We start from the raw sequence: 15,026 nt of genomic DNA, 5'->3' as shown, positions 1-15,026 counted from the left end.
ACCACATGGGAGTGGCCATCTTGTGCAAGGATGTGACAGTCAATTTGCATATTACCTATTTATTATCTACACTAGTAAAACAGAAAAATGCTAATTGACCGTACCTTCACTAATCAGAGCAAGTATGCAAATTAACCCAACAAAGATGGTGGTTAATTTGCATATGCAGGAGCTGAGATGCCTGGGTCCCAGAAACATTCTCTGGACCAGAACATTCCTAGGCCACTTGGAGTCTATGAGTGCAGGTGCCAAGTGGCTGTGGGTGGGGTGGGAACATCCCCAGCAGCTTGCGAATGCAGTTGTTTAGGTCCATGTTCCCAACCTGGGGTCTCAGGCTGGCAGCGGCATGCTACCCACATGGCAATTGGGACCCTGACCCAGCCTGGGTTCTCAGCCACTGAGTCACACCAGTCAGGCAGATATGGAGGAATCTTAAATGTTTCTTTTTATATATATATTTTATTGATCTTTTACGGAGAAGAAGGGAAAGGGATAGAGAGCTAGAAACATCTATGAGAGAGAAATATCAATCAACTGACTTCTGTACACCTCCCCACTGGGTATGTGGCCCCAACCAAGGTACATGGTCTTGACTGGAATCAAACCTGGAACGCTTGAGTCTGCAGGCTGTTGCTCCATCCACTGAGCCAAACCAGTTAGGGCTGTCCAATATGTTAAAGAAAAAAACCCTATTTAATGAAGAGGAACTATACAGGGGAGGGCATTTAGGGTGATCAGGCTGTCAGGGGAGGACAGTTGGGGACAATCAGGCCAGCAGGGAAGCAGTTAGGGGTTGATCAGGCTGGCAGGGTAGTGGTTAGGGGGTGATCATGCTGGCAGGCAGAAGCCGTTAGAGGCAATCAGGCAGGCAGGCGAGCAGTTGGGAGCCAGCAGTCCAGGATTGTGAGAGGGATGTCCGACTGCCTGTTTAGGCCTGGCAGTCAGACATCCCCTGAGGGATCCCAGATTGGAGAGGGTCCAGGTTGGGCTGAGGGACACGTATCCCTGTGTATGAATTTCGTGCACTGGGCCTCTAGTATAGGATAATTTTTTATTTCCTGGACATACCAGAATTTATCCATTTCCCTATTAAAGGACATCTTGGTTACTTCCAAGTTTTGGTAATTATGAATAAAGTTGCTATAAACATTCACATACAGATTATTGTGAGGACATAAGTTCTCAACTCATTTGGATAAATATTGAGTGATTACTGGATTATGGTACATTTAAAAATGTAAGAAACTGACAAGCTTTCTTTCAAACTGGCTGTAGCATTTTGCATTCCCATCAGCTATGAATCAGAGTTCTTTTGCTTCCCATCCTAGCCAGCATTTTGTATTGTCAGTGTCTAAGCAGGATGTATTAGTGATATCTCATAGTGGTTTTAATTTGCATTTTCCTGATGACATATGATGTGGAATATATTATTTTCCTTTGGTGAGATATTTGTTCAGGACTTTGGCCCAATTTTAAATTTAGGTTATTTATTTATTTTTTTAAATATGTTTTATTGATTTTTTTACAGAGAGGAAGAGAGAGGGACAGAGAGTCAGAAACATTGATGACAAAGAATCATCGATCAGCTGCCTCCCGCACACCCGTCACCGGGGATGTGCCCACAACCAATGTACATCCCTTGACCAGAATCAAACCTGGGACCCTTGAGTCCGCAGACCGATGCTCTATCCACTGAGCCAAACCGGTTTCGGCTAGGTTATTTTTTATTGTTGAGTTATAAGTGTGCTTTATATATTTTAGAAAAGAGTCCTTTTTCAGATGCGCCTTTTATCTTTCAGAGAATATTTAAAAATATTTATTAAGTTTATTGAGGTGACATTGTTCAACATGAATACAGTTTCAGGTGTGCTTTTCTATGTTATAAGGTCTGTATATTGCACTGTGTGCCCACCACCTAAAGTCAAATCTTCTCCCGTCACCTTATATTAGGATCCTCCTTTCTCCTCAACCCCTTCCTCTGGCAAGCACCACACTGCTGTTTGTGTAGATGAAGTTCAGTTTTATATCCCACATATGAATGAAATCATACAGTTCTTAGCTTTTTCTGACTGACTTATTTCACATAGCATAATGTTCTCAAGGTCTATCCATGTTGTTGCTAATGATATTATTTCACCCTTTCTTATGGAATATTCCATTGTGTATCTGTACCACTTCCAGTCTTTTTTCACAGGCCATTTTGCTCGCTTCCATGTCTTGGCCACCATGAATAATGCTGCAATTAGGGGTGCATATATCTTTGTGAATACATGATTTTGAGTTTTTCGAGTATATATCTAGGGTTGCTGAGTCATATGGTAATTAGATTCTGGTAGTTCTAGTCTTAATTTTTAGAGGAATCACCAGATTGCTTTCCACTGTGGTTGTACCAATCTACATTCCCACCAGCAGTGAATAAGGGTTCCTTTCCCCCCCTAAAACCTTTACAACTTGTTATTGCTTTTCTTATTGATAGTGGCCATTTTAACAAGTGTAAGGTAATATCCATTATAGTTTTGAATTGCATTTTCCTAATTTCCAGTAAGGTTAAACAATCTTTTCATATATCTTTTGGCTGTTTGTATATCTTCTTGGGAGAGGTGTATTTTCAGGTTCTCTGCCAGTTTTTGACAGGTGGTTTGTTTGTTTGTTTGTTTGGTATTAAGTTTTATGAGTTCTTTGTATATTTTGGAAAGTAAACCTTTGTTGGAGCTACTGTTTGAAATATCATTTTCTATCTGTTTTGCTGCCTCTTTGTTTTGTTGTCAGTTTCTTTTGCTGTGCAGAAGTTTGATATAGTCCCATTTATTTCTTTTTGCCTTTACTTTCTTTGCCTTGGGGGTAAGTTCATAAAATGAACTCTATGACCAAGGTCCATAACTTTAGTGCCTATGTTTTCTTCTATGGAACTAATTATTTCAGGCCTTATATTTAGGTTTTTGATCCATTTTGAGTTAATTTTTGTACATGGGAACAAACTGTAATCCAGGATCATTCATTTACATGCGGCTTTCAGTTTTCCCAGCACCATTTATTGAAGAGACTATCTTTACTCCATTTTGTGTTTCTAGCTCCTTTATCGAAAATTATCTGTCCATATACATGTGGTTTTGGAGCTGGCTCTCTATTATGATCTATTGATCTGTATGTCTGTTTCTCTGCCAGTACCATGCTGTTTTGATTATTGTAGCTCTGTAGTATAATTTGAAGTCAGGTATTGTCATATATCCAGGTTTCTTCTTTTTTTCCTCAAAACTGCTTTGGCTATTCAGGGTTGTTTGTGGTTCCATAAAAATCTGATGATTTCTTGTTCTATTTATTTAAAAATGAAATTAGGACTTTGATGGGATTTCATAAATCTGTATATTGCAGTGTTTTTCAACCTTTTTTGGGCAAAGGCACACTTGTTTCATGAAAAAAATCACGAGGCACACCACCATTAGAAAATGTTAAAAAATTTAACTCTGTGCCTATATTGACTATATATAAAGTAATTCTCTTGAATAGGAATCAAATAAACACAAAGAAAGTATTTTATAATTACTTTATTATGAAATATTAAGTAAACAAAATAGTGAAAAATTATAAAATTCTTGTCTTGTCTGCACCTACGGCACACCAGGCAACATCTCGCGGCACACTAGTGTGCCGCAGAACAGCGGTTGAAAAACGCTGGTATATTGCTTTTGATAATACATCCATTTTAATTATGTTGAATCTTCCAGTCCATGAACATGGGATATTTTTCTATTTTGTTGCATCTTTTTCAATCTTTTTTAGTAATGGTTTGTAATTTTCAGAATATAGGTCTCTCACGTTCTTTGGTATTTTATCCTTTTGGTTGCAATTGCAAGTGGAATGTTGCATTTTTCATTTCTTTTTCTGAAGTTTTGTTAGTATACAAAAAGGAAATTACCTCCAATGTATTTTTGCACATTGATTTTTGTATCCTGCAACATTTTTTGTTTATTTGCTTATTGTTCTAATAGGTTTTTTTTTTTTTTTTTTTTTTTTTTTTTTTTTTTTTTTTTTGTGTGTGTGTGTGTGTGTGTGTGTGTGTGTGTGTGGAGTCTTTTGACTTTTCTATATGCAGAATTATGTCATCTGCAAAAAGTGACAGTTTGACTTCTTTCTTCCCTATTTGGATGCCTTTTATTTCTTTCTCTTGCCTTATTGTTCTGTCTAGGAATTCTAGAACTATGTTGAATAAGAGTAATTGAGAGTGGCCACCCTTGTCTTGTTCCTGATCTTAGAGAAAAGTTTTTATTTTTCATCATTGAGTATGATATTAGCTGAGGATTTATCATAGATGTTCTATATTATGTTGAAGTACTTTCCTTCTATTCTTATTTGAATGTTTTACTCATAAACAGATGTTACATCTTATCAAATACTTTTTCTGCATCTATTGATAAATTATATGATTTTACCCTTTCTTTTGTTAACATGGTATATTAAGTTTATTGATTTGTGCATATTGTACCATCCTTGTGTCCCTAGGGTGATCCCTACGTGATCACGATGTATTATTTTTTGTATGTACTGTTGTATTTGATTAGCTAGTATTTTGGTTAGATTTTTTGCATCTATATTCATCAGAGATATTGGTCTATAGTTTTAATTTTTGGTGTTACATTTGCCAGTTTTTAGTATCAGGGTTATATTGGCCTTGTAGAATGTGATAGGAAGTATTATTGCCTGTTCAATTTTTTTCACAATATTTTGATTGGTTTTATATCTTCTTTGTACATTTGGTGATCCTGGACTTTTGTTTTTTTGGGGGGTGGTTTTTGATGGAAGTTTCAATTTTTTCAATGATGATCAATCTATTTTAGATTGCCAAATTCTCCATGATTTAGTATAGAAAAGTTTTATATTTCTAGGAAATTATCAATTTCTTCCAGATTATTGAATTCAGTGGCATAAAGTATTTCATAATATTCTAATATGATCCTTTGAATATCTTGTGATGTTTGTGGTGACTTCTCTCTTATTTCTGATTTTGTTTATATGGGTCTTTTCTAGCCCTTCCCCCCACCACTTTTTTAAATTATTATTTATTTATTTATTTATTTTATTTTATTTTATTTTATTTTTTTAGTGAGTCCAGCCAGGGGTTTGCCAATTTTATTAACCTTTTCAAAGAACCAACTATTTGTTTATTCACTTTTGTATAGTCTTTTTTTTTCTTGATTTCATTTAAATTCTGCTCTAATTTTTATCATTTTCTTTCTCCTGTGGAGTTTGGGTTGCTTTTGCTCTTTTTTTTTTTTTTTTAGTACTTTAAGACGTGATGTTAGGTTGCTTACTTGGAATTTCTCTTGTTTCTTCAGATAGGCATATAATGATATAAACTTCGCCTTATTACTGCTTTTGCTGCAATCTAGAAGTTTTGATATATTGTATTATCATTCTTATTTATCTCTTTATATCTTTTGATTTCATCTTTTATTTCTTATTTGACCCTGTCATTTCTTAGTAGTGTGTTCTTTAATTTCCAAATATTTGTGGGTTTCTTTACTTTCTTTTGGCAGTTGATTTCTAATTTTAAGGCATAATGGTCAGAGAATATGCTTGATATAATTTCAATCATCTTGAATTTGTTGATGCTAATTCTGTGACCCAACATAAGGTCTCTCCTTGAGAATGTTTCATATGAGCTGGAGAAGATTGTATAGTCTGATATTCTGGGATGAAATGTTGTGTAAATGTCAGTTATATCATTTTGTCTAGTGTTTCATTTAAGGCCAATGTTTTTTATTGATTTTTTTGTTTGGTTAATCTGTCTACAGCTATCAATGGAATATTAATGACTCCAACTATGATTGTGCTTTGATATGTTTCCCCCTTTAGTTCTGTGAGTAGTTGTTTTATATATTTCAGTGCGCCCTGCGTATATATTAAAAAGTGTTATGTTTTCTTGATGTGTTCCCTTTATCAGTATAAATTATCCATTTTGTCATTTGTTACCTTTGTCATTTTGAAATATACTTTGTTAGACATTAATATGGATACATCTGCTGTTTTGTGGATGTTATTTTCTTAGAGAATCATTTTCCATCCTTTTACATTGAATATAACTTTGCAGATTAGATGTGACTCTTATAGGCAGCATATGATTGGGTGTTTTTTTTATTGTTTAAAATATTGCAAATAGTAGTACATATGTCTCCTCCTCCCCACCCCCATTGACCTTCCCTTGGCCTCCCCTGCCCTTTGGCACATGCCCTCACCACCCCTGCCCCTGAGTGTCTTGTTTCCATTGGTTATGATTATATGCATGCATACAAATCCTTCAGTTGATCTTTTACCCCCAGCCCCTCAACACTCCTCAGCCTTCCCGCTATAATATGACAGTCAGTTTCATGCTTCTCTGCCTCTGTACCTATCTTTTAGCTCATCCAGTTATAATGTTCTTTATTTTCCATAAATGAGTGAGGTCATGTGGTATTTTTCTTTCACTGACTGTCTTATTTCTCTTAGCATAATGCTCTCCAGTTTCATCCATGCTGCTGCAAATGGTAAGAATCCCCTTTTTTTTTTTTTTATAGCAGCTTAGTATTCCATTGTGTAGATGTACAGTAGTTTTCTAATCTACTCATCTGCTGATAGGCATTTAGGCTGTATCAAAATCTTAGCTATTGTAAATTGTGCTGCTATGAACATGGGGGTGCATATATCCTTCCTGATTGGTGTTTCTGTTTTCTTGGGATATATTTTTAGAAGTGGTATTACTGGATCAAATGGCAGTTCCATTTTTAAATTTTTGAGGTAATGCCATACTGTTTTCCACAATGGCTGCACCAGTCTGCATTCCCACCCACAGTGAAGAAGGGTTCCTTTTTCTCTGCATCCACTCCAGTACTTATCCTTTGTTGATTTGTTGATATAACCATTCTGACAGGTGTGAGGTGGTACCGCATTGTTGTTTTGATTTGAATCTCTCATATGATTAGTGACTTTGAGCATGTTTTTATGTGTCTCTTGGCTTCCTGAATGTCCTTTTTTGAAAAGTGCCAGGCAGTGAAAGAAAAATACCACATGACCTCACTCATTTATGGAAATAAAGAACATTATAACCGGATGAGCAAAAAGATAGATACAGAGGCAGAGAAGCATGAAACTGACTGTCAAATTATAGCGGGAAGGCTGAGGAGTGTTGAGGGGCTGGAGGTAAGAGATCAACTGAAGGATTTGTATGCATTCATATAAGCATAACCAATGGAAACAAGACGCTGGGTGCAGGGTGAGGGCATGTGCCAAGGTGTAAGGGATACCAGATACCAGGGGAAGGTCAACTGGGGGGGGGGGGGGGATGTAGAGACACATGTACTACTATTTGCAGTACTTTAAACAATAAAAAACAAAACACCCAATCATATGCTGACACGTCTAATCTGCAAAGACAAAGTTATATTCAATGTGAAAAGCTGACCAGACCAGGGCTTTTGTTTGCTGGAAGATTTTTGATCTCTGTTTCAATTTCTTTGGTAGTTATTGGCCTATTCAGGTTTTTTTTTTTTTTTTTTTTTTTATTATTCTTGGTTGAGTTTTGGGAGCTTGTATATTTCTAGGAATATGTCCATTTCATCTAGGTTGTCCATTTGTTGAAATAGAGTTGTTCATAGAATTTTTTCATAATCATTTGTATTGGTTGTTATTTAACCTCTTTCATTTCTGATTTTGAGTATTTGGGTCCCCTATCTTTGCTTCATGGTGTGCCTGGCTAGAGGTTTATCAATTTTGTTTATGCTTTCAAAGAACCAGCTCTTGGTTTTGTTGATCTTGTGTATTTTTTTTCTTTCTTTTTTTCTCTATTTCATTCATCTCTGCTCTGATCTTTATTATTTCCTTCCTTCTGCTTATGCTGGACTTTTCTTGCTCTCTTTCTAATTCTTTGAGTTGTAGGGTTAGGTAATTTATTACCATTGTTTCTTGTTTTTTTGCAGTATGCTTGCAAAGCTATGAACTTCCCTCTTAAGACTGCTTTCATTATGTCCCATAGATTTTGGATTGTTGTGTTTTCATTGTAATTTGTTGCCATGATGCTTTTTTTTTTTTTTTTTTTTTTTTATTCTTTGATCTCTCTGGTAACCATTGTTTAATCTCCAGGTGTTTGATTTCTTCTGATTGTTTTTATTGTAGTTGATTTGTAGTTTTATACCATTTAATCTGAAAAGATGCTTGACATGATTTTCATCTTTTTGAATTTTAAGAGACTTTGCCTGTGACCTAATATATAGTCTACCTTTAAAAATGGCCCATGTGCACTTGAAAAGAATGTATATTCTTTGGCCTTAGGTTGAAATGTTCTAAAGATGTCAATTAATTCCATCTGATCTAATGAGTCATTAGGGTTTGATATATCTTTGTTGATTTTTTGTTTAGAGGATTTATCCAATGATGATATGGGGTATTAAAGTCCCCCACTATGATTGTATTGCTATAAATCTCTCCCTTGATATCCTCCAGAAGTTTTTTTTTTTGTTGTTTGTTTGTTTGTTTTTTGTATTTGGATGTTCCTATATTTGGTGTGTATATGTTTTCCAGTGTTATTTTTTCTTGTTTGATTTCTCTGTTTAGTATTATGAAGTGGCCTTCCTTATCTCTTATTATGTTCTTTACTTTGAGATCTAATTTGTCAGATACAAATATTGCTATGCCAGCTTCTTTTTCATTTCCATTTGCCTGAAAAACCTTTTTTCATCACTTCACTATCAGACTATATGAGTCCTTTTTTCTGAGTTGGATTTCCTGGAGACAGAATATATATGGGTCATGTTTTCTTATCCACCCAGTTACACTATGTCTTTTAATTGGGCCATTTAATTCACTTACATTTAAAGTTATTATTGATAGGTATTTAGGTGTCACCATTTTTATGCCTGTTTTTGTTCCTTCTTCACTTCTTATTTCTTCTTTTTACAGAAGATCCTTTAGCATTTCTTGTATTGCTTGTTTGGTGGTAATAAACTCCCTTAATCCTTTTTGATCTGTGAAGCTCCTGATTTTACCCTCAATTTTGATTGATAGCCTTGCTGGATACAGTATTCTTGGATTAAATCCCATCCTTTGCATTACTTTGGATATTTCATTCCATTCTTTATGATGTGTTTCTGTTCAGAAATTAGCTGCTAGTCTGATAGGTGAATCCTTTGTAGGTAACTTTCTGTCTTTGGCTGCTTTTAAGATTCTTACTTTGTCATTGGTATTTGCCTCTTTAATTATAATGTACCTTAATTTGTTGTTGGTATTTGCCTCTTTAATTATAATGTACCTTGGCGTTGATCTTTCAGGGTTCATTTTATTTGGAACCCTGTGATCTTCTTGGATTTGTGTGAGTTTTTCTTCCCTGTATCAGGGAGTTTTTCTGTCATTACTTCTTCAAACAGGTATTCTATTCATTGCTCAATTTCCTCTCCTGGAACCCTTATTATGTGGATGTAGATTCATTTCATGTTGTCCCAAAGTTCCCTTAGGCTCCACTCCTATTGAAAAAAAAAATTTTTTTTTTACTAGATGCTTCTCTGCTTGTTTTTTTTTTTTTTTTTTTTTTTTTTTCTATCTTGTTTTCTGGTTCACTGATGTAATCCTCTGTTCTTCTAGTGTACTGTTGATGCTTTCTATTGAGTTATTTATAGTAGTGATGTCATTTTTCTTTTTTTCTTGGTTCTTCATTTCCTCTTGGTTCTTACACATATTGTTGAATTTGTCTTCCATTCTTTTCAGCAACCATATGACCATTTTTCTGAATTATTTCTCTGCCATATTGCTTGTCTCCATTTCATTTACTTCCTTTCCTGGTGATGCCTGTTTTTCTTTCATATGCAGGCTGTTTCTTTGTCTCCCCATGATCTCTCTTCTCCAGTTATCTGGTTATGTATTTTTCTCTTTCTTGCATTGATTTAAAGGCACAAATACAACACAACAAGGCACAACACACAAGGCACTGAACACAAATGTATTCATGATACTAATATCCGCAAACAAAGTGACCACTAGAGAAAAAGTAAGAGAGAAAAGAATAAAAAAAAAGGGGGGGGGGGGGAGTACTATTTATATGGGGAGAAAACTCCAATAGAACAATCATTAATCCTCCAAAATGCAAACATCAAACATTGAGAGAAATGCAATTTACAGGCAACAACTAATAACAAACAAGGAGAGGGAAAACAGAAGCAAAAATCAACCAAAACCAAAACCAAAAAAGAGTAACAATCTCACCAATAAACACAACAATAATCAATCTAGTCAACTATCAAGCAAACAATAATAAGACAGAGAGAAAATAAGACAAAGCAAAACAAAGTAAAAAAAACCTAGAACAAAAAAAACAAGACAAAACAAAAAACCAAAAAAAAACCCCTCAAAAAACGCAATAACAACAAAAACCAAATAAATAAAAAACGGGGGCAGTGGGGGCAGAGAGAAAAACAAATTGGACAGTGAATAAAGAGGAGATAGAGGTATATATGGATTTAAAGCAGAGGATCAGGAATTAGATATATAAATACAATGAATTTTTAACAGGAAGTCAAAAGAAGGAATAGGGAAAATCTAAAACAGGAATAGGGTAAGAAAAACAGGACAACAGAAGGGGAAAAGTGTGGAAGAAAGTGTTGCATAAAAGTAAAGTTGAGATAGAGTAAAATGATGCTAAAGGAAAAATTAAAATAAAATTAGAACACTATCCTATCTAATAAAAGAGTAATATGCAAATTGACCATTACTCCAACACACAAGATGGCTACTCCCATGTGGTCAAAGATGTAGACACAAGATGGTTGCCACAAGATGGCCAGCAAGAGAGGGCATTTGGGGGGGATCAGGCCTGCAAGGGAGGGCAGTTGTGGGCAATCAGGCCAGCAGGGGAGGGCAATTAGGGGTGACCAGGCTGGTGGAGAGGGGAATTCAGGGGCAACTGGGCTTGCAGGGAAGGGCAGTTGGAGGGGATCCAGGCCTGCAGGGGAGAGCGGTTGGGAGAGACCAGTCCTGCAGGGAAGGGCAGTTAAGGGAGACAAGCCCTGCAGGGGAGGCTGTTATGGGCAAACAGGTTGGCGAGGAGCAGTTAGGCATCAATCTGACTGGCAGGGGAATAGTTAGGGGATGATCAGGCTGGCAGGCAGAAGTGGTTAGTGGCAATGAGGAAGGCAGTCAGGTAAGCAGTTGGGAGCCAGCAGCCCTGGATTATGAGAGGGATGTCTGACTGACCATTTAGGCCAGATCTTACTGGGATCAGCCTAACTGGGCAGTTGGACATCCCTCAAAGTGGTCCAATATTGGAGAGGGTGCAGGCTGGGCTGAGGGACACACCCTCCTGTGCACGAATTTCATGCACCATGCTCCTAGTCCCAAAATAAAATAAAATAAAATAAAATAAAATAAAATAAAATAAAGAGAAAATAAAATAACACTTAAAAAAGGTAAATTAGTAGTGGTAGTAATACTGATTAAAAATAAAAGTATAATAATTATAAAGGTTTAATAGGCGCGGCCGGTGAGGAGGCGAGGGGGCAGGGCGGGGGCCTGTGCGGCCTCTTTGCCTCTTTGCGCCGGGGGACAGCATGCAGGCTGCCAGCACCATGAAGATTTGGACGTCGGAGCATGTATTTGATCACCCTTGGGAAACTGTTACAACAGCCGCAATGCAAAAATATCCAAACCCTATGAACCCCAGCGTGGTTGGAGTCGATGTATTGGAAAGACATGTAGATCCTTCTGGAAAGTTGCACAGCCATAGACTGCTCAGCACAGAGTGAAATCTCTGATTGGTGCGGCAAGAACCAAAACATATGTGCAAAAACATTCTGTAGTTGATCCTGTAGAGAAAACAATGGAACTTAAATCCACTAATATTTCATTTACAAATATGGTTTCAGTAGATGAGAGACTTATATATAAACCACATCCTCAGGACCCAGAAAAAAACTGTTTTGACTCAAGAGGCCATCATCACTGTCAAAGGAGTCAGCCTCAGTAGTTACCTGGAAGGGCTGATGGCAAGCACGATATCTTTAAACGCTAGTAAAGGTCGAGAAGCAATGGAATGGGTAATACATAAATTAAATGCTGAGATTGAAGAATTGACGGCTTCAGCAAGAGGAAGCATAAGGACGCCAATGACAGCAGCAGCATTTGTAGAGAAATGATGAAAGTTGTTATACAGCACCCGGTCTCCTAGATCTCTACTAACTGGCATTATATTTATTATTATTTAAAAAATACATTAAAAAACTATATTTTAGTTAATTTTTTTTAATAAGCTGAAGAAAGGGTATGTGACTTGATCAAAACAAGGAGGTACGATGTTTCTAAATAAAAGGGAGCATCTGAAATTATTAGTGTTGTTTGAAACGACTCTGGTTTTGAAGATTCCATTGTTATGTGAGAATTTAACAACTTTTGAAAGGTACTTAGAAATTGGTGTTAGCATAGTTAGTCTCCTTCAGGTTGAATTTTAAAGCTTTTCATGCATTGGAACTCTACCTGGCTTTGGATCAACCCCAGGACAAAGCAGAGCCACCTCTGAATAGACACAATTGCTCTGCTGTGGGAAACTTCAAGAGGGATCTCACTTTCAAAGGACAAATTGTATAGTTTTAAAAGATATAAATTTGTATAAAATATCGTGCTCTGCTTGCTATAAGCCACCATTACCCATTGTTTTAATTTGGTACTTAAATGACATTTTTGGAGTTAAAATTATCTCTAAAGTAATTGCATCTTTATTCTATGAAAGAATACTGTATTGACTTGCCAAAGTTTTGTAACTTAGTGAAGATAATTACCTTCTGTGGATTTGTACTTTATGACCTATGTGCTGTATTGTGGGCTGGTTATGTTAACTGAAAAAATAAAGTCATTATTGAAATTTTTCAGCACTCTAAACTTAAACAGAAGAGAAGCTGTTCAACTCTTTTAGGATTTCACATTTGCCTAACTTGTAAAATTGCCATGTGTCAGAATCATGGTTCTATAATTGCAAAAACATGATCTGCCAGGTTATTTGGATATAATTACTTTTTTTAAGTAATTGTGATCACAGAACATCTTTTTACATGAGGAGCTGTACATCATTTGAAATTGCCCAAATGATGTCTTGATCTGGGGTACAAATCCCAGGTACCTATTGTTTTTAATAATAAGGTACCACTGACGGGATGAGGGGGGAGCAGGCATTGGCCTAAAATAACCTCTACATGAATTGCTTTGTAACTTTTATTTATGGGGAATCCTCATTTTGGGAGCCACAGGGCCACTGCACTTAGAAAAACAATCCAGAAATGTATTTTGTTTCATATTTTGTAGCAGTTAATTATCAACCATTAAAAAATATCTTTGATACTTGCAAAAAAATTAAAAATAAATAAAAAGGTATAATAAAGTGAGGAAAAATAAGAAAATTAGTTTCTTAAGTAAAAGATTAAAAAAAATAGAAATGTGCAATAGTGAGGTCATTTACTTCTGCTACTGTTCTGTTTAGTACACCTGTTTCTTGTCCAGTATTGAATTTCCTTGAATTCCTCTGCTCCTCTGTGTTTTAGGGTGTATGGACTGCCTTGGAGCTGGTTCTCTGATCATTTCTCCCAGCTCTGATCCCTAGGTTCCAGAAAAATAACTTTCCCCTGCAGTCTCTGAGAGTGTTAGGCAATCCTATACTGAGCTGAGCAATCAAAATCAAGGATTTCAAGAGGGGGGGAAAAAGAACCTAAGTGTGTAAATGCGTGACTTTTACTCTCTGGCACTAAGCACAAGTTTGTGCAGTCTTTTTCCCCCTGGCTCTAAGCAACTGCCACACTGTTAAAATTTTTAGGCTGCATTTTGCACTCATTTCAGCTATGGATTGCTTTTTAGAGTTCCCTTCTGTTAGCAGCCCCTCGGATCCTCTTCCATAGTCATAGTCACAGTTCATGCTAGCCCCAAGGGCCGTGAGTTTTGTGGTGCACAGACTTCCCTGGAACCTCTAGTTCCTGCTATGCAAGTTTCTCCTGGTGGATCACAGACCTCACTTTTTCCTAGGCAAAATCTGACCTTTCCTTGAGAAGGTGTAGAGCTTCTCTGAGTCAACATATTCGTGCTGCTTGTCAGTGTTCCTGGGTTTGCAGCTGTTCTCTGAGTATTGTTGTAGATTCCCAGGATTTTTAGGCTTCTCATAACAGCCACTCTCTCTTTTAAGATGGCGCAGTCTCTGTGCCAGAGCCAATTGCTCCAGGAGAGATTTCAGCAGCAGTGGAGGCTGTCTGGCCAGAGGAACCTTGTCTGGCAATCTTCAACAGTCCCTTGTGTCCCGGCCTGCTGGACAACAACGGGGGCACACAGGAACCACCTAAGAGAATGAACAAACAAGGAACGCGAAAGAATGGGAGCAAGACAAGGTTCTGATCAAGCTCTGATTTTTATTCTCTGAAATGGCTGTATTTATACAGCAGAAACAAAGGGGGGCAGGGTTGCCTATGCAGGGGGGTCTTTGGTACCTGGCAACACAGGATTGGCTAACTGCCAGGGGCGGTGTGACATTCCAAGGTGCAACATTCCAAGGCTGGGCCATCTAGGCGGGGGGGAGGATCAGGAAGGGGAAGTGGCAGGAAGATGCTAAGCAGGAAGATGGTAAGCTGTAGGTTAATCTTTATCTTCTGGCCAAGCCCTCAGGGCACCGCATAACTTCTGCTAGAAGGAACTTAATTCTGTTTCCTTAAGACTGAGTTGCTTGCCTCAACTCTGCTGGCTCCCAACACCCTTGGAATATAGCTATTCCTCAACTTACAAATATATACTCTCTGTGTGACCACACATTCTCCTTTCATTCTGTCACTCACGTACTATCTTGCAGTCTGCCTTCCCATCGGCAGCCATCTTCCATCTTTCCTGGGTTTTGTTATTTTATCCACTCTGCTACTATGTGCCTCTTCATTGGTGAATTCAGACCATTTTCAATTAGGGTAATTATTGATGTATAAGGATTTTCTGTTGCCATTTTATCTTTTGTTTTCTGGAAGGCCTGTGCCTCCATTGGTTCTTTTTCTTCA

At 37.0% G+C, this 15,026-nt stretch overlaps 1 pseudogene across 1 annotated transcript; it reads left to right on the top strand.

The window, feature by feature from the left end:
• Positions 1 to 11,508: 11,508 nt before the first annotated feature.
• On the top strand, positions 11,509 to 12,335 carry LOC311616648 (PRELI domain containing protein 3B-like; annotated as a pseudogene). Its single transcript has one exon. The product of its transcript is annotated as a PRELI domain containing protein 3B-like (transcript).
• The last annotated feature ends 2,691 nt before the right edge of the window (positions 12,336 to 15,026 follow it).

This window comes from Pipistrellus hanaki (genome assembly GCF_964339955.1).
Source record: "Pipistrellus hanaki genome assembly, chromosome: 2".
NCBI lineage: Eukaryota > Metazoa > Chordata > Mammalia > Chiroptera > Vespertilionidae > Pipistrellus > Pipistrellus hanaki.
The sequence above is the reverse complement of the archived record's forward strand: the minus strand, read 5'-3'. Positions and strand labels throughout refer to the sequence as shown.